The sequence below is a fragment of the Rhamphochromis longiceps genome, linkage group LG22 (assembly GCF_057381845.1).
Source record: "Rhamphochromis longiceps isolate RC_006_pf linkage group LG22, R_longiceps_female_GT1.1, whole genome shotgun sequence".
NCBI classification, from domain to species: domain Eukaryota; kingdom Metazoa; phylum Chordata; class Actinopteri; order Cichliformes; family Cichlidae; genus Rhamphochromis; species Rhamphochromis longiceps.
The window spans coordinates 23,840,128-23,861,084 of NC_140577.1; the positions used below are offsets into that span (position 1 = coordinate 23,840,128).

At 39.0% G+C, this 20,957-nt stretch overlaps 1 protein-coding gene across 1 annotated transcript in view; it reads right to left on the minus strand.

The window, feature by feature from the left end:
• csmd2 (CUB and Sushi multiple domains 2) overlaps nucleotides 1-20,957 on the minus strand; it is a 290,206-nt gene that overhangs the window by 150,594 nt on the left and 118,655 nt on the right. The gene's annotated exons all lie outside the window — the stretch shown is intronic.

Below are 20,957 nucleotides of genomic sequence, written 5' to 3' on the forward strand. Positions count from 1 at the left end.
TCATCTGATCAACCTAGATAAGTGTTTAGAGTAGATACATTCTAAGGTGCACCTCCAACTATCTCTCCCATTAATAGAACTGGATACAACACTTAAGAAAGTAAAAGAAAATTACATCTAAATTTAAACTGAGCAATTAAACTAGATACCATGGGTGGGAATCACTAAAACACCGCTACACAATATTATCACAATACTTCACTCATGATTTTTTTTTAAATATTTTATGATATGATGAGCATTGCAATACAATATGTTGTGATTTATTACCTTTTTCAACTGCCAGTTATGTCCTCAAAGTTAAACTTTGTCAGTCTTCATTTTTTCCAGTAAGATTAATTTTTCTCACGTCAAGCACATTAAAACTGCCACAAAAAATGACATAAATGCTGTCATAAACCACAGTCAGTCTGCTGTTAATATCTTTGCAATAGAATGGAGTCAAGTTGGCAATTGCATGCAATGTGTTTCTGAACATACAGCAAATTAACTGCAATAAATCATCGAAAATCACACATCTGTTGCTGTCGACATAGATAGGAATTCACATTTAACTACTACATCTGCACTTATCAACGTTTCTGTTCTATAAGACTATAACCAGAATACAATCAGCATTAGACCAGCTGAGTAAAGTCTTTTTGAACGGGCTCATCGACAAAGACTCATTTAGAAAGACATTGTTGGCAGTCTGTTTGCATTTATAAATCTGTTATTTGCAGACCTTCCACAGTCTCTCTGACAGTGACTGTAGTCAGTATCCAAGTTAGACTGCAACTGTTTTCAGAAAGGTTGCGTCCAATCAATTGTCTTGTGGTTGTGAGCGTGCAACACGTATTTTAGATTTGTCAAGCTAAGCATGTCCAGTGTTGGATGTTTTTTTGGCAGAGTCGATTAAATGTAACTTTGCTTGGCTAACATTATCTCAGGATGATGGCGCATGACATGACCGCTCTAGTATTTTATTCTAATTAATAAAATATCAACATTTGGTGTCCTTGTATTAACACAATACTGCCACAGAAAATATTGTGATCCTATGCTGTATTATATGTTTTGCTCCCACCACTACTAGATACCATACTGCAATGGGATCAGCTATTGGATGATCTCATACAGCTTCTTGAAACATGGCATTCAGTTCAATATCAACTACTTAAATACAAAAGGTTTTTGAAAGCATCACTTATGACTGCAACTCAGTTGTGTTGGCAATACCACTTCTTAGAACAGCAATGCATTCCACCTGTGTTGCAAAACTAAATAAAACGCTCATTTTGAGTACCACCAACATTCCAGTAAAGACTCACACAACTAGCTGAAAGAAACGGAACGCACATAGGGCAAAAACCTGAGCCTGAATATGTTAACAAGTAGCTCAAGTGTTTTGCTTATGCTACAAAATGTTTCCAAGTTCTAGCTCTGACAGGTTTGCCACACCATGCAAGTTGATAGGATTGATTTGTTAGGCTTATTATGTATGGAAACACTAGCTGCCAGAATGCATTGTTCTTCCTACATTGCAGTTTCAGAAATATTCATAATACTCATACTCATAATGTGTATTTTAGCTTATAAAAGACACCATATTAACACGTTAATAAGAAAAAAAAAATTATATCAGAGGGGGTCATATTTAATGCCTAAACAAAGTTAAATCCATGGATATGCCACAAAGCAATTCAATCACATGCCCCGTCCAGTATTATACACCCTGGGATTATCTCAGTGGGTTATTCCTTTTCCCTCCTTACACTGTGGTCTAAAGTCTGCATAGAGCAATCAAAATGAGCCTCAACCCTAAAGCTGTGTTTTTTGAGTCTGGCCATAATTTACAACAACAAGTGGGACACCGATAGTGTGTCTGCATGCCTTTGGGGAGGCTTGAAGAGAAGAGGACGGATAACGAATTGAGGGGCCTTATGTTGTGTCTGTCACATGTGCGTTTAAAGCTACACCACTAAGAAGAACACAGAAGATCCAAATCACCACCAGCTCTTAGCACCAGGCTGGGCACTGAAACATTGTGAGTAAAGCATACTAACGTACTGCATAGGCATATGGTACGCTAGCTGCACAGTGGCTCAGAGGAAAGCACTCCAGGGAGTAATCAACGCTGCCCAAAGGACAATCGGCTGCCCTCTCCTCAAACTGAAAGACCTACACAGTTCCCGCTGCCTCAAAAGAGCCCATAACATCATAAAGGACACCTCACACCCTGGACACTCCATGTTCGAACTGCTGCCTTCAGGTAAACGGTATAGAACAACATACACAAGGACTAACAGACTCAAACACAGTTTCTACCCAATTGCAATATCATGTCTCAGTGCTACTAAAAGCAGATGACTTTCATTGCCCCTGTTGTCATTTGTGCCCTTGATGTTGGAATGCTTTCAGACATGTTTTGTTGGATGCGCTAACAAATTGACTGAGTGATTGATTGTTTGAGTGATATATCAACTAGGTCGTATGTTGAGTGTCTGTATGGGGCCTTAGGCCTGGATTGCTTGGGTGTATCTATGGTATGAGTATACTGTATTTTATATGTATTTCTATCTTTTATATCCTATCATTATAGTTTTTAAGTATTTAATTATAGTTTTTAAGTATTTATCTTTTGTGATGTTGCACTGACCAGAGACATCTTTCAATTTCATTGTACCTGTGACAATGACAATAAAGAATATTCATTATTCACTAAATTTCATATCAGTGAATTACAGGAAATGAACACCCAACTCACATTTATGCCCAAAGGCCTTCAAATGCCAGATTTAATGTAAATCCTCTATTGTGTTGGAGGTCACTGCACTTATCCAAAACTCCCTTTAGATTTAAATGCAATCAGGTTTAGTTTCATTAGAATGCAACACTAAACCTTAGACTAAAGTAAAAAAAAAAAGAAGCTCTAGCAGAGGATAGCTGGATAGACTGAGAGATTAAGAAATCGATAAATACAGAATGAGGCGTTGACCATAAAAATCATTTCAACCCAAAGTCACACCTGCCTTTCACTGCATGCCCTTTGCTTTGTTCAAAAACTTAATGTTTTAAGTTGAAAGTAGAAGGCAACGCAAAAAGTCCTCATGGAGGTCTCCTCAAGGGTAATGTGGCTACTTCTATAGCTCCTTTTCCCTTCAACCTCTTGCTCTCTGTCCGGCCATATTAGATTTTATGTGGAATTGTCCTGAGAGTGCAGTACTAAATAAGTTTCCATTTCCAGGCCCCAAAGCTCCTGAGTCTGAGTCACTCTTTTGATGATTGTCCAAGAAATGTATTTTGGAGCAAGGCAAGGTGATAGAGGAATCCAGGGGGAGGCAGAGGGGGGTATGTCTTGCACTTAACTGTGGTAACTGTGGGGACTGACCTTCGAACATTACACTGAGACACAGCTGCTCCTGATAAACAGGTTTTTTTTGTTGCTATCTTTTAAATGAATGCTATCAACATTTCTACAAAGCCTGATAAGTTACAGTTTAAATGTATAGGCGACATCCAATTAAAAGGTACCTAAAGGTGCGTATGCATAATGCTGTTGCTTAGACTTGTATTTTCACGATAATATTATGACTGAAGGTCTTAGGAATATGCAGGTCCAGTCAAATCCAATTACAAAACACTAGCACAGAGGTGCTTTCCATATTGATGTGATGTGACTTATTAAATTGTTAATGCCTTTCAAGGTTTCGAACAAAGGTCATCGTCGTCAGGCAATTCAGCAACCTTTTCCAGTGAAATTGATCTTTTTTTTCCTGCTTTATATTCATCGTTTCATGTCATCTGTTTTCTGTTCTTGGGCCAAAGTGTCAAATTGCTCTATGCATAATCAGTAAATGGGCGGAGTTTGGGTGCCAAAGGTCACAAGCTGCACATTAGGATCAAACGCTTTAACTAGCATCCCCAGGCTTCTACCTTTCTACCTATAAAACCCGGAGAGCAGTCAAATGGTGGAAGTGGAAGCTAAATTGGCTAGTCATTCATATGTATATTAGGCTGTTAAGTAGGAATTCTGGAGGGAGGGGAGTGGGGGTGTGTGGATGAGGGGGTGGGGGAGCTGCTAAAAGCTGTGAACTTCCTTTTGTGTTTCATCTTGATGCATTCTCAATCATCCAGGGAAATAAATCTCCAAAAGTCACCAACTTGGAGTGTTTCAGTTTGCCATCTTAGGGAGAAATCAACACACATGGGTGTATGTCCTTTGTTGCTGAGATTTATTGATAAAAACAGTACAAAAAACCAACCATTTGTACACATATTTACAAATAATAATAAAAAGTGAGTGAGTACATTTCAACATTATACCAGTGGTCTGATTGATGCCACAATGGAGCAAATCGAGCAAAGACTGATAAGTTCGCTGCAATTTCCAGTGTGTGGGGATCATTGGTCACCAACTGCATCACGTGCTACAACCCTGGTCTACATATCACCGTTGATGAACAGCTTTTCCCATCAAAGACTCGGTGCTGTTTCCTGCAGTATATTGCAAGTAAACCGGACAAGTTTGGGATCAAGTTTTGGGTGGCCTGCGACCTAAAATCCAAGTACATTTGCAATGTCTTCCCATATCTTGGCAAGGACCCCAATCGTCCCACTGGGGAGAGACTTTCTGAAAATGTAGTAATGAGGCTGATGGAACCATTCCTAGACAAGGGCAGAAATGTTACCACGGACAATTTCTTCACATCGCTTTCACTTGCGCAAAAACTTCTTGGACGGAAAACCACCATCCTCGGCACAGTCAACAAGATTCGCAGGGAAATTCCTCAATCCACTAGACAGACAGATCGCAATGAATTCACCACTCAGGTATGTTGCAGGTCTTTTGTGGTTCTATGTTTATGTGTTTCATTGTGTGTAAAAGGGCTATGGAAATAACAATTTATCTTATTTTTTAGGTGTTTTCAACCTCTGCTGCCACGCTGACGGCGTATGCGGCCAAACGGAAGAAGACAGTCTATATTCTTAGCAGCATGCACAGCGTGGTTCAGACTGATAACACTACCAAAAGGAAGCCAAACACTGTCACCCTTTACAACAAAACAAAGTGTGGCGTGGATGTGATGGACCAGATGGTTCGGGAGTACACTGTCCGCAAAGGAACACGGCGCTGGCCAGTCGCCGTGTTTTATAACATGATTGACATGGCAGCACTGAATGCACATGTGCTGTATCAAGCATGCACCGGGACGAAGGAAAGACGGGTGGACTTCCTGGTGGAGCTTGCAAGGGAGTTGGCTCACTCTCATGTAGCTGTGAAGAAGGCAAGAAAAGATCAGTTGCTTCGGACACAACCCTCCACACCGAGCCCTGGAAAAAGGGCCACGTGTCAGGTCAAACACAGATGCAAAAAAAATCAGGCCACTGTGCGATGTGTTCACTGCTACAGGTACACATGTGGTAAATGCAGACGACAGATACCGTGGCAGTGCCAGGATTGTGAGTGATTGCTGACAATGTTGAAATGTACTCACTCACTTTTTATCATTATTTGTAAATATGTGTACAAATGGTTGGTTTTTTGTACTGTTTTCATCAATAAATGTCAGCAACAAAGGACATACAAAGGACATGTGTTGATTTCTCCCTAAGATGGCAAACTGAAACACTCCACTCCCCCACCCCCTCAATCACTCACCCCCACTCCCCTCCCTCCAGAATTCCTAGGTAACGACCTAATATACATATGAATGACTCCAGCATTTGACTGACTGCTCTCCGGCTTTTAAAGGTAGAAAACCAAAATGACTGCTCTCCGGGGGTCTAAGTGTTCTTTCAGTTCATGAATTCGCTCCGCGATATTATCTGATGACCATACATGCGTGCCTGTGTGTATGTGTGTGTGAAGAACGTTCCTATTAATTGCACCTACTTAGGCAGATCAATCAGAGCTCTGCTCAGTATGCTGGTCCAGGCACTTATAGCAGACTGGGAGGGGTCACAGTGACTTTACAGCCAAAACTTTCAGCATTTTAATGAGGCTATGTGAATTATAACACAGGTCAGCTTATCCAGATGTATGTGGAAAACACATGCTTGTACCCGCACTTCCAGCTCTGAATACAAGTAGAGATATTGATAAATTCTCTTTCTCCCGCATTGACAGTCACTATACATACTCTAATGCACATTAGAAAATTACATCCATATCTCATCCTGTTGAGGTAAACTAATCAGTGTGGATGTCCCTTAAGTCCAGAATGGTAGTATTAAAGCTCTGGCAGTGGAGCTGTAGCTATGACCTTTATATGTTACTCTGAGCAGATATACTGGTGGTTTAACCGAACCACCCCTGCTCCAAACAACACAGAACCCTCAATGCTGTCCATTCATTTCTTCAAACGGCAAGCACCCAGGCAGTAAAGAACATCAACCTTACACTAGAAGTTAAAGCCAAAGCACAAAGAGAAGCCCTTTGGAGAATTACAGCATGTCTCATGGGTGTGTGCTTAACTGGACTGGAGCGCTCAGTGATAAAAAGGGTGTTGCAGTGTATACCGAAACATTCACTGACCAAGCAAAGCTGCAGACCCATCAGCGCCAACATGCCTAGTTTATCTGAAGATTCCTTGCACCAACACTGTTCCTTTCTCTTCCCTCAGCCCTCATGTAATATTTATGGGCAGACCTCTGGCCCCATCAGAGAGCCTTGTTAAATCTCCTGAGGGATTCTTTTCTTTCTTTTCCCACAACTCATTTTCTACCCTCACATAACATATGATATGGACACTGATTGTAAGAAATTTTCTTTTGGGAAGAACAACGCACTAGCCTTCATCTTTGTTTCCGTCTCCTCACTGTATATTTGCAGATTTTTCATTTTTCAGTCTTATCTGAAAGCGCTCTACAAATCACCTACAGTGTTTAAGTCATTTTACAATTACAAGGTTGGAGATAACGCTAAAACTGCCATTTGACCAAATATCCTGCAGTTCATAACCGGTCGTCAAACACACATTCAAATCCAGCCCGAAATCTGTTTTTCAAAGACAGGAGTAAAAGGCAAGTGTGCTTTTGTTGAGGATGTATTTTTCTAATTTTGGTACCCATGCAAATTAAAAACTCAGTAGCTACTCTGGCATGATGATTTATTTCTTTCATCTAAGAAGAGGGTTATTCAGCAGCCACACAAGCACAAGTGTTAAGCTAGGAAAGTATGAACTCATTTTTCTCCCAGGGGCATGGCATTCACATCAAACAATAGCCTCTTTCACACTGCACAAACTTGGACTAATAATAAGTTTGTGCAGATGTTAACAGGAACTTATCACCCCTGTCTGTTTCTACTGTGAGGTAGGACCGATCCATATGATCAGTTGAGAGCATGCCAAAACAGCATAAAGTTTGAATCTAACTATAGGTCTTAGGGTAATACAGCATGTGATAATCTCCTGAGTTGTGTCCACGGGCAGAAATGTTTCACTTTATTTCATTTTCATGAACACAAACTTGTTCTGAAGAGTCAAAATTAGTCAACATTAGGTAACTCAAGGTCAGAGGAGGTCTAAGTACACCAAAGACTGAACTCCAAATTCCACACTATCAATGACACTTTCCTTTGCACTTTGATTTTATATTTTTATTCACTGTTTAAATAGGTCAAGGCTTTAAAACTTCTCAGTTCAGAGTTACGAGTAGGATACTTCATGTGGCTGAATGTGTCACACCTGCAGTGTGCAGTATGTATGAGGAAGTTGGACTATATCTGTGATAACCCCGTATGATTAATGGATGGAGCTTTCCCAGTACCTGTGATGCTAAAAGAAAATAATGCAGCAGTTATAGAGCACTTTGGTTTAAAGAGTCACAGGTTAATTCACTACACAATCTTATACAGATCTTTTTTATAATATCAGAATTATAATTTCAACTCAATTCAAGTTATTTATACAGTGCTAAATCACAACAACAGTTGCCTCAAGGGGCTCTATATAAGGTGAAGACCCAACAATTATACAAAGAAAACTGAGAAATCCAAATGGAAGCTGGTTCAACAAAAGGGCCTGACAGCTAAAGTCTTTGTCTCCCATTTTACTTTTAAAAACTCTAGGAACCAAATAAGCCTGCAGTCTGAGAGCAAAGTGCTCTAATGGTCATCAAGGATTTAACAGGGAGCCAATGAAGAGAAGCCACCATAGGAGAGATATGCTGTCTCTTTCCAGCAGCCGTCAGTACTCTTGCTGCAGTATTTTGGAACAACTGAACGCTTTTCAAGGAGTTTCCTAATAACAACAAATTAGTCCAACCTAGAATTAATAAATGCATGAACTAGTTTTTCTGTGTCAATCTGAGACAGGATATTTACAAGTACAAAAACCTCAGTTTTATCTGAATTTAAAAGCAGAAAATTAAAAGGTCATCCAGGTCTTTATATCTTTAAGACTTTCCTGCAGTGCAAATAATTGGTGCCTGTTATCTGGCTTTATGGATAGATAAAGTTGAGTGTCATCTGCATAGCAAAAAAATGTATGCTATGCCTTCTCATGAAACGTCCCAAACAAAGCAGAATTGGTCCTAGCACGGAACCCTGTTGAACTCCATAATTAACCTTAGTGTGTTTAGAAGATTCTCCATTTACATAAACAAATTGGAGTCTATTAGATTGATATGATTCAAACCATTGCAGCGGAGTACCAGTAATACCTACAGCATGTTCTAATCTGGACTAATCGAGGTCTAGCAGGCCTATAATTAGCTAAGACAGAAGGGACAAGAGATGGCTTTTTAAGTAATGGTTTAACTACTGCCAGCTTGAAGGCCTGTGTTACACAGCTGATTATTAGAGATAGGATGATCATATTAATTAAGATAAGTTAAGTCTTTGTTGCCATTTCACAGTCATACTTAGTACAATTGGAAAACTGCCCCACATCAGCACCAAACACAACTAGACACAACACAATAAACATTTAAAGTGAAAGAAAAATATATAAATTTGTGCAAAAAATGTGTGAATAATAAATTCAAGAATGAATGTTCATTGAACATTACATTGCATCCCCAGCATGCAGATAAACATGTCAATTCTGGTCCGATTGAAGGGGGGGGGGGACCAGGGAAAACTAATGTCTGACAATGTTTTGGCAAAGTTGCACAACATTCAATATAAATTTTATAGATGTAACTGGGTGTCATTACTGCTCATGTGAATTATTATTTTACAGAGTTTACATTTACACTTAGCCAGCAGTTTTAAATATCCCTCAGTGTCGTGTGCTCTGCTTCCTGGTAGACAATCCACTGTGGTTGCTGGTGTCTCAAGATTCACGTCTCAGAACAGAATCACCAATTACCAGAGCTCACTGGCAGGTGTGCCACCGAGTGGGGGAAAATGGTTAGACGGAGATATGCTACACAAACACACCAAGGTGTGTTGTGCCAGGAAGTGATACTACCTACAGAGTATTCTGGCTGAAGCTTTGAAGTAATCTTAACTAAACTAAGATCATAATTCAGTCCAGTGGATGTCATTGTGTTTAGTGTTGCGATCCAAAACATCTCAGCAGCTCTGACAGACTATGAGTTGAAGAGCTACATGTTTTCACTAGAGTTCAGTGAAATGTTTGGCATACTTAATCTCTTTCACTTTGAGATGAAAAACTTGCCCTTGAGGTATGTTGTTTTTCAAAGTGATCTCGGGTGGTTGCTGTTGTAATGAATTATTGCACTCCATGCGGTTCCTGTAGACAGAAGTAAAAATGCTTCCATCTTGGTTTAGAGGTCGTTAGGCCAACAAAATAAATGGTGCTGAGGTCACACCCACTGTAAATTTCCAGAAAGAACTACCTGAATTCACATTTGACACAAATCAACTGTTCTTCTACTGTTCCATTCCAAAATATTAGAATATCATTCAAAAATGTTTTCCACAGCTGTAGCTGTAAAAGTTCCAAATGACATCTTCAGACCTTTCAATGCACCACAACCATGGACACATGCATACTTGAACAGCAATGGAAGGTTATTTGCTACTTCAATACGAATTTTGTTCATGTTCATGTTTGTATTTTTTGAATATCCCCTATATTACTGGATTTTCATTTCTGATTTCTTGTAGTTTTGTAGTTATTTATCATATCCCTATTGAAAGATCTGATTATAATTTCTCCATTGGTTTTAGCTCTGTTAAAAGTTTGATGCTCAACACTGCTGAGATTATAAATATTTTCATTCCCTATGTTTTTTTGATTATTTCTTCTATGTAATATTCTATATCTTTATGAAGCCAGTTGGCCAAGTCATGGAGTGAACTGCGGTAAAAATGAGGTACTTTGGGTCTTTTTTAACACAGCAAAAAAGCCAAAGAAATGTGAAGGAAAAATGGATCAACAGCACAAAGTCAGTTTGAGCAAGTAAAAAATTTAGTGCAGCTTGTTCAACAATTGATCCCAGCATCAATGAGATTTATTACTCTTTCTCAAAAAGTCAAGACAGGTGTAGACGAAGTCACAAAGAGCTATGGAATGGACTCTGAAACAGTCCTGAGAGAAAGCCATACAGAGCTTAATGGCTAACATTATTGAATGCTTTACTTCACCAAAATGACCTACAAAGGCCCAAATTACTTGTCTGGCTAAGATAAACTAAAGACAAACAGAGACACTGTCAGTTTTCTTCCCCTTTGTTTAATTTCTGCCAAATCCAATTGACATGATGCCTCACCATCATCTACAAGGAAGGTTGTTAAAGACAGGCACACCCGTATACCAATCACTCACATGACACAGTGCAAAGCAATATCGGTGCAGCGGGTATAATCCTCTGGGTACTGGATCTTTAACAGTGTAAAAACAAATGAGTTTCCAAGGTCACTCTTAAAAGTGGCAATGATAATTGAGCCCTCCCTGTAGATCTATCAAACACAACAATAAACAAAAGCCAATAATTTCCTAGGGCCGATTACAGGGACATTATCCTTCTATGCTACAGGGCACTTGAGACAGAGAGAAAGAGGTGCCAAAGCAACCATCACAGCGTGACAGATAAAAGCAAAGTAAACATTTAACACATAAAGTATAGGAATGAACAAAAAAAGTCCAGGCGAGCATTATTTTGGGGAAAAAAGTCAATTTTCAAGGTTATGACTGGATTTAATGCGTATGATTTAAAAAATTAAAAAATAAAACACAATCTCCCACTACCATCCAAGCTCACTGAATAGATCTGACAGCAGCACTTCCAATGTTCAGTTTTAGTTACTGCTCTTCCTTACCTAATAAGTAATGTTCTCTGAAGTGTACAACAACAACAATGTAGAGGGAAAAAATGACAAGTTGTAGATTTAGAGAAAAGTGGAATAATCTTTACTTTTCTATTTTTTTTCCACTTTTTTGGATAATATTAGCAATCAAATTACCAATACTCTTACGCTTTCACATATCTCCTCACCATCTCTTTCCTTCACACTTCGCTCCCCCTTATGGTTTGTGTGCATGAGCTGTTTTTGGGGTGGGTTTTTTTTTGTTTGTTTGTTTGTTTGTTTGTTTTTTTACAGTGAGTCTCGATGACAGTATTTGAGGAGACAGGTGAAACCATGCTAATGATATTGACCCGGGCAACACTGTCAAATCCAACAAACACAGTAAGCACATTATATTCCTCTGAAACAACAGCATCCTGAAATAATGTGTATATATACATATACATATATATATGTGTGTGTGTGTGTGTGTGTGTGTGTGTGTGTGTGTGTGTGTGTGTGTGTGTGTGAACATATAACAATTTGCACATGCATCTATGTTTGTTTCTATTTGACTAAATTTCATTTTTCCTCTTTGTATCGTGATGCACTCCAACCTACGGTGTGCTTAAATCACTGCTCTTGGTTTCAGTACATACTAAAACATTTTTTTATTACTTTAGAGGTTCATGTGATCATTAAACGCATGCATGATTTAACAGCAGCCCATTAGAAACAGCAACTTACTGGCATTCATAAAACTAAATGGCATATAAACCTATGTTGCTATGCAATGTGCCACTGTGCACTTTTTATGATGAAGGCAGGGGATAGTGCAGACTCAGAATTCTTGCCTTAAAACAATAAGCCCCAAGGCTCCCACGGATTAAAGGTATTAAAGGGCAACACAGTACAAACTGAAATAAAGGCTGACATAAAATATAATGCAAGCTAATTAATCACAAGTGGGGGAAATAAAATGAAACAGCAAATACCATTAAAATCTACCTACATTTATTTTGAAAGCCTATTTGTGAGGAATTTAAAGGAATTGGTTATTTTTTTAATTGTTTTTTTTGTCCTTGTCCTCCGCATTTCTTTTTATTTTCTTAACTAAAACCAAACCAGCAACTGTCTGCTATAAAGGAAGGGAGTGAGGTTGGGAGAATAGTGTCACGGCGAGGTATACCGGCGTGTTTGTGAAATGGACCAAAAAGTTTTCAACATAAAAACAATGACATGACCGTGACGTAACCGTGAACAGGTACCTGCAAAAACATGAACTGGGACCTTTCAAAATAAAGGTAAGGATTAATTGGTAAGGATAAATTAATACTGACTTATTTGTAATGCCACAGTGATGAGAAAAACAAAACAAAACATGTACAATTCCACACTTGTACTTGTCCATTAACGTGGATTCAATGTTATTATGCAATCGCAGTTTTTTTGTTGTTTCATTTTTGTTACACTTCTAACTTATCCACACAATTTACAGCTGCTTCCTAGGCTCAGTTGTTTACTTACCTCTTTTTGTTAGTTGTCTTTGTTCAAATTTCACTGCTGTAAACATCCTATTCCAAGATTTCCAAGTTGTTATTTGCAAGAACATGGATTCTGTTTGTAAGGAGTCCATATTATTGTGCTTGTACATGTTCTGGGAATATTGTTAAGTTCAATAGTGTAATGATTTAAAAAATTACCATTGGATTGTGAATATTATAAGTGATTGTCCGGAAGAATTAAAAGCTTAAAACTACCAGCAACTCTCTGTCATGACATATGTTAGACTTAGTGCTATCTGACTATCTGATCAAACTGCAATACTGTGAGTTTCCAAGAAAAAAAAACAATTGTTTTCCCATAGACCTAGTCATGTGTCTTGGTTTTTCAGACTTCAGCAAAAGGGAGCTGAAAACCAGCTGTATTAAAGGAAACACAGCAGAGAGATAGCAGCTGAATAACTGAAGTTAAACTTTGTTGTCAGGACCTTTGATTTGTATTTGTGATAACGTTATTTTCAGCCACTTTTGACAGCACTAACTCAGATGACTTCACTCTGGTGTAAGCATCTGAGGTTGCTTTTATGCAAATTAGCTTTTGCTGTATAGTTTTTAATCACACAATTACGTCCTCCACATTCAGAACAGTCACGAAGCAATCAGGCACAAAGTGATGGCTCCAAAAGCAAGACAGCTATAGGAATGCTGAATTGTTCGCATATGTAGGAAAGGTCTGTTCTCCATTATAGTGCTTTTTGGTGCAGAAGCGAAATGGTGTCTTTTCACGGCGTTCTATGGATGGGATTTGCAGAAGTCTCCAGAATTTTAAATCAAATAAAAAGCAGTATTATCTACTTCTGGTGAAATATTTAAGGTGTACATTTGTGCCTTGCATCTCTTCCTCTGTGGATAAAATCTATTTTCTCTTTACAGAGGTTGATCTGATATCCTCGTGTTGGTGTTGTTCCCAGATCATCATACTAAATGTTGTTCCAGGATCAACATTGCAAGTGACCAATCAGAATGTTGTGACGTCATACTTTTGCGACTTCGGGAAAAACCAGCGTAAAACAAAAAACTGTACTAAAGCTGCGTGAAACCGCCTCTGTCCGCCGATCAACGGACCCTGACCCTAACCCTAACCCTAACCGTAACCCTTTAATAAACAGTAAGCAGAATTGATATTGTCCTTGCAACATTGGAATTTCATAAATGCACGAATGGCTTGGTGCGCAAAAGAATAACGTCACAACAATGTGATTGGTCACTTGCAATGTTGAACCTGGAACAACATTTTCATGTCTGGGAACAACACCAACACGAGGATATCAGATCATCCCTTTACAGAAGTCATCTTCTTCCACCCCATTACGAAACTGCTGCTTCTAAACTGGATGAGAGGAGTTGATTTGATTTGAGGCCGATCTTCCCTTTCTTTCCTGTGTGTTCCACAATCACAAACAGCATCACGACTGCGCCGTAAGTCACCACATTTACAAAATCAGTTGGATATACAGATATATCTCTCTGCCATGGGCTTGTCCTTGCCATTGCAAACACTAATATACATCTGTAACCAAATTTATTGAGCCAATGAACTTGCAAATGACGCTGCCAATGTCTTTCTTGGAACATAATATGTATTCTTTCTCTTCTTTTTAAATCACTGCCTTTTAGTCTGATTAAATCATTTCTTTTTTTCTTAGTTTATCTACATAAGCAGGACTTATATTACAGCTGAGGCAAGTTTAGCATTGTATTGAGATTCCAGAAGCTTAATTTCCTTTGAAAAAATTGGTGACCTTATTTCCTTCTAATGAGTTATAAAAAACAAACCCAGACTAGGATAGAAAGGTAAATCCTGCAACACATTACATTAAATGAAACAGCAATGAAACAGAAACCTGTACATAAAATACACAGTAACTTGTGAAATATTGCAATAACATAGAGACAAACACTGTGACAGACTGGTGGCCTGTCCAGGGCTTACACTGCCTCTCTCCCTATGATAGCTGGGATAGGATGCAGCTCTCCCCAAGACCCTGAATTGGATGGGCAGAAGAAAATGAATGGATGGATGGATAGTTAGAAACACTAGCTCACTTCATACAATTATCTTCCTCCAACCTTTTTTTCCCAACATTTCTAACCAATATTTTGTCACATATTCAGTTCAACCCATTCCTGCTCTGGCTTATTATCTGGAGAAACGCTTTGCCTTAAAAGTCCTAACGTTGTCCTAACAAAAAAGAGTTAACACTTATTGATCCATGAGAGAAATTCAAACTACAGCCTGAATCTTTGGTACTGACGCATGATTTTGAGTATTAACTGAGCTTGTGAAGGTCAAACCTCCATGCGATGGTTTTTTAAATGAACGAGACAATGAACAGCCTGTAAAGCGTAAAGTGTTTTCCTGGATTTTCTTCATGCTTTTTTTTTTCTTTATTAGAAAATCGGTGCTGAAGAAGCTAAATCTCTATTGATTTTTTTTTTAAGGCACATGTTGTCAGATGGTTGACTCCTGGATGTTATATGAGGCTCTAAGACGAGCTGAAATGAAAAAAAGAACTCCAATCTAATGGACAGCTGATGGCCTTTAATCACTTTCCACTCATCCCGACTCGTCTGGAACTTGTGGCACTGCTCACTCAGTGTCATGTGTTACACTGCATTTGTTTTTCTCACACAGTTCATAAAATACAGCCAAAGTTTTTCCTGCAAAAAGTTTGTTTTACAAGGTTTTTCAGATTATGTATGTGTCAATTTGCCCAGGTAACGAGATAAGATTAGACATTTTTAATAGTGAAGAATATCAAATGTGGGTGAAAAGCTGTTTTGCAGAGAAAGGAGTAGAAGAAGAACAAAACAGAGAAGAGATGAGAAGCTTCCAGAGGACACAGAGAATGAGTCATCCAGGCATCACGAACTGCCAAAACTGAACCACACCATCTACTTTCAGTGACTTCCTTTCTGCACAAATCTTCCAACTGTCCACCCACAGTATTTTCTTCCCCCCTGCAGGAGTTTCATATATTCATTTTCTTTTAATTAGATTGAGGGTTGCTGACAAAGCCATTCATTTTTCATTCAGAGACTCTTAATGCATGAACTCAAATTGATTCAAAAATATATATATACAGTTAGGTCCCTAAGTATTTGAACAATTACACAATTTTTTTTAATTTGGCCTCTGTGCGCCACCACAGTGGAATTTAAATCAACCAATCAATGTGTGATTGAAGAGCAGGCTTTAATTCAAAGGGTTTAATAAAAGTGTTGCAATTGTTGAGGGATTATAGCTAATTCGATACAGAGACCCCAACTTCAGAGGCTCAAAAGCAGTTACATGGCCTGTTTGTCGTCATTCCATGATGGAACAGGCATATAGAAGATCCGGAGCTGACTCTGAATGTGTTGTACTGGCGTTTGGTACCTGTCTTACTCTCCTTCATGTTTAGTTTTGGGACAATATGTGATGTCAAAATCAGCATTATCTCCTCGGCTTTCTCTTTCAAATTCAAAACAAGGAAGACATGAGGATAAAGATGAAATGGCAGTGAAGAGTGTTTCTCTTACGTCCCACCATCTAGTGGCTGTAGAATAATGTGACAAAGTTAGAACAGACAGGTGGACGATCGGAAAATGCCAATTCCAAATCCAGATGGCTGGCACTGCTGAGAGAGCAATGGAGAAAAAGCTTCTAAACAACGACTGTGGGCTGGCAACTTACCAGGATGTGAACTTTGATTATAGCAACTAGGGGAAGTTTGCAACTGCTTAAGTTAGGCTACAAAATTAAAAATAGAAAAAAGGAATAATGTGTAGATTCATAGGCTCATAGGCAAGTGTTCCAAACCAGATTCACACAAACACAAACTAACACAAACAAAGAGACACTTGAAGAGAAGTATGTGCAGGCACTAGAGCACACAAGCTCAATTAAATGTAGCACGGTGTTAATTAGCCAGGTATTTTAATTACAAATGTTCAAACACACAAATTTATGTGTACTCACTCTCATGTCACATCGCCCAAATGGAGACTTGCGGGTATGTTTGGTCTCAGTCTGTTCAAAGTCATCTTTGATCCTTCTGCCACATGTTACACAAAACTTCAAACAGGACTGGTAGAATTAAGCCTTTAAGTTATGTGGCAAAGTGGAAGGAGGCCAAGTTCTCTTCCATTATACAGCAGAGAGCTGAGATATTCACTCTAGCTGATACAGCCTGATCTCATTTTCCATTAGCTTTTATTGGCCGCCTCGTCTAAATCCATTTGTGGGAGATAACATGCATTCCTATTGTCTTTTATGGCTATACACTTTTTTCCAGCTCTGAAAGATATTAATCTATTTCATGTGTTTCTGCCTTATATTATTGTATTACTTTGCACAACGCTGAGAGAGCGAGATCAAATACTAAAATGGAGAGTGGAAGAATGGCGAGGTAGAAAAAGAGGCAATCACTTGTACATCACACATGACCGGGATGAATAAAATCACCATCCAGTTAAAAGAGGCCTCTCCATCTGTTTCTTCTTGAGTCAGCGCTGACCTTTAACCCCCAGTTTAATGATAAAACCACCTCTTCTCTATGATGCAAGTGTGCACAACAATACAAATGACTGGAATGCAACTGAAAGCACACACAGCAGATGTGGAGAAAGAACTTCACATCCAGCCAAAAGTGTTGTTTTGCTACTCTTCACCAGTTAAAATAGAGCTTTGTATCAGTTTGCATCAGCACAGAAAGCAGAGGCAAGTCTCTTACCGTGGGTCATTGTCCCTCTTAGCAACATTTCCTGGGATGTGTCATTTTCTTGTTTACCTTAAGATCCATCTTCACCGGTCCGGGGATAAAGACTGTTTTGCCCTCAGCAGAAATTAATGCAATTGCGGTTCAACCGAGGTCAGTTGTGCAATTTTCAACCCTTGCAAAAAAAGGTGCAAAGTCAGCCTTTAATTACATTCATCCTTGATTTCATGCTGCTGTTCACAGTCGCTCCTTTTTTCCCTCCCAAAGATGAATTACCCACTCAGAGATAAACTCCTAACACCTGACCCCGCACACACGAACACGCGCACATATGTAGTTGTGTGTTGTTTTGAATATATAGCTGTTTTAATGCACCAACCACCACCAACAGTTGGCTTACAAACTGCACAAACAAGAGAAATAAATAAATACCCCACTGATCTTTCTTAATCAACGTATGGTGCTGGAAGACAAATTCCACTTATGTGCTAAACAGTGAGTCATCTGAAAAACAATTCTGGATGTCCCCAGCTGTAATCAATCCTCTTTAAAAGTGAAGAAAACAAAATGTACACAATGTGGCAAGAAAACTGACTTTTGGCAATATTTTTCTTTAATTTACTTTAGGCTTGTTTCTGACTCCAGGCAAATATTTCACCAGTTAGGTCTGCTGATAATGAAAAATATTTCTACTGAGTGCTCTTCATCAATGACAAAGGTCTATTACTCTCTCTATATGTTTCTGTACGTAAAATCTGAATAAAATCTGGGTCCATGGAGGACACTGCAGTGATGGCTGACACATTTCCTGCATCCTCATTCCCTCACTATGAGGATTAATGAAGCGCTAATAGGCCCTCTCATTAGTCTGGATGGTCATTGACTACACTGCAAAAACCTGGAGATGCTTTAACAGTTCTATACCGTTGGGCATTATATAAATAAAAGCGTAGAGTAAGCCCAATATGCAAAATGCAAAAGCTATTTGGTCCTGTCCCATGGGGGCTCTCAGTTCAAAGGTGACGTCTGTCTGTGATGTGACGTAAAAAGGTTCAAACATGCCCTCAATTCACAACAGCTACTACCCAGGAGTCATTAGAGTGGACAGACATAAATCATTCTTTTGACATGTGCGGTGTGAACCCGTATGATCTCAGGAACCACAGCACTCACGTGGCCACACAAGAACCCGACAGACAAAACTGTGCGAACACAATGAAGCCTGGTTTAATGATGCTAAATGACTAGTATTAATCGTGCTTCTCTGTCTATGTAGTAATTATCAACACATTAATCAGCAGCATGTCTGCCAGCAGGAAGTGGGCATGCCAGACAGAGCACAGGACAGAGAAGAATGAGTGAGAGGTACAAGAGGTTCAAGCCACTCAGATCTATTAAGAGCAGTTATTTAGACTCAGATTTGTGGTAATTGGGGCTTCTGGGTATTATGAGTAATAAACAATGGTCTACTCGCCATTTGTTACAATGCTCAATACAGAGCTTAGATTGTTAGGTTTTAAAGGCGCGGATGCTTGCCGTCATATAACTGTAACTGAACAATAAATGTCCAGATGAAATGTCCTTAAGAAGGTAAAGAGGCGGTTTATCAACTTGAATAGACTAACATTATCCACAGCCAATAGGTTTCTGCAGCACATGGTGCTGAATGCATTTAGTCTGAAGTGGTTCAATGATATTCAGATGTAACATCAATGTCCACAGAGTAAACAGAAAGATGGTAACAGAGACGAACAAAAGAGGAAAGAAACAAAGGCATACCTGCTTGAGTGAGTAGCAGATTTTTCAACCTAATGGTTTATGAAAAGTTGAATGACTCTGTGAATGTGGAGAGGTAGGTGATGACAGCTCTAAATCAAACCCTCCTGCCTTACCTCTGTATTAAGAGTGTCCTTCACCCTCATCTGGCTATTTAAAGCAACTAAATCCAACACTTACTGGTCTTTGCTCAGGCAAGTAGCACACATCTGAGGACACAGACATTAGCATGCGTGCGCAGGTACAGTTGTAGGTGTTTGCATTGGCATTTGGCGACAGCTGTTTCCCAGCTGTGCATTCTCTCGCTCAATTTCCGCTCTCGTCACTTTTTTTCTTTTGAGGCAAGTTGCTCATTCGCTGAGCAAACAAACTCGATTTGCCTCTCGAAAATGGTTTCACTAAAAGTGCACGGCAATTGATATTAATCTCTACTTAGAAATTCAAAAAGGCGACATAATGAGAATGACGGCAGTAACATCAGATAATTGGGACAGGAGCAGCCTAATGGCAGCACAATGGTGGCACTGTTGTTAATTTCGCTCTCATTAATACTGGAGCCCCGAGCAGGAGGCACTTAAGAGGAATCAAACAGCTTGCTGGGGTGGATGTGTGAATGGGGTGAGCGGGGTGGGGGGTGGGGCTTTGATAGCATCAAAGTCAGGAAAAGTTCAGCCAAAAAAAACCAAACAACAACAACAAAACTCTTTTGATTAAGATAAAAATATATAAGTTTAAACCTCTGTGCCTCATGCACAGAGGCAGAGAGGCCTCTGTGCATGAGGTACAAGGAAAACATTTATAACACACAGCAACACAAAGTACACTGCAACACAGCAGTTCATAGACACATCTACGCTACATCGTTTACATGAGTTCCCCTATATCTAAATACATCGTGGTTAAAAAAAAAAGCTTTCATGCATTTGATTCCTCCAGGCCATCAGGGCATCACAGGCTGAGTATGCCTGAGCCTTACTCTGGTGAATGTGATTACAGCTTTGGCAGAGACCTTGTGTAAGCTGTCAATCAACATCAGTCTTTCCCTGACAGAAAGCGAGCCTGCAGGAACACAGTCACTCAGAGTAAAGTAATGCAAGTTGCTATGCTCTGTAAGGAGAGGAGGGGAGCAAAGCCCTGAGGTAGAACCTTGCCTGGCTAGAATTTGTTGGATAATTTTAACCTTTCCTTTTTGCATCTTCTCTTTTTATTTCCAGCTTTTATTCCCACAGGAACTTTAGCATTTCTTGAATTTATTAATCTCAAAAAGAATACTGAAAAAAAAAAAGTTTTAAGGATGGTCTCGGGCTGACAAAGACGTCTATCTGAAAGACATGAGCACTTTTAAACTCACAGAAGTCCGTTTAGTGCGAACAGGGAATACTTTCTTTGAAGCCACAACAATTACAACTGCTTGCAAATCAGTCCGCTACATTTCTTACTTCATGAAGTTCAACAAAACTAGAAAATGTTTTGACCTTCATTATTTTTCTTTCTTTCTTACTTTTACTGTATATTGATGGGATATTTATGCCGAAAGACTATTTGGTAAATGTTGTGATAAAATGCAAAATGTGTCTGCTCTTGACATAAATCTTAGTAAGTTAGTTTTGCTCCTCTAGGGAACTTGCATAAATAAATAATATTTGCAAATAACATATCTTCAGATTATTTTTTTAAATTTATAATGTTTTTCTTTAATTAGGAAGAAGGCTTTTTTATGTTTCTCGAAAACAAAGT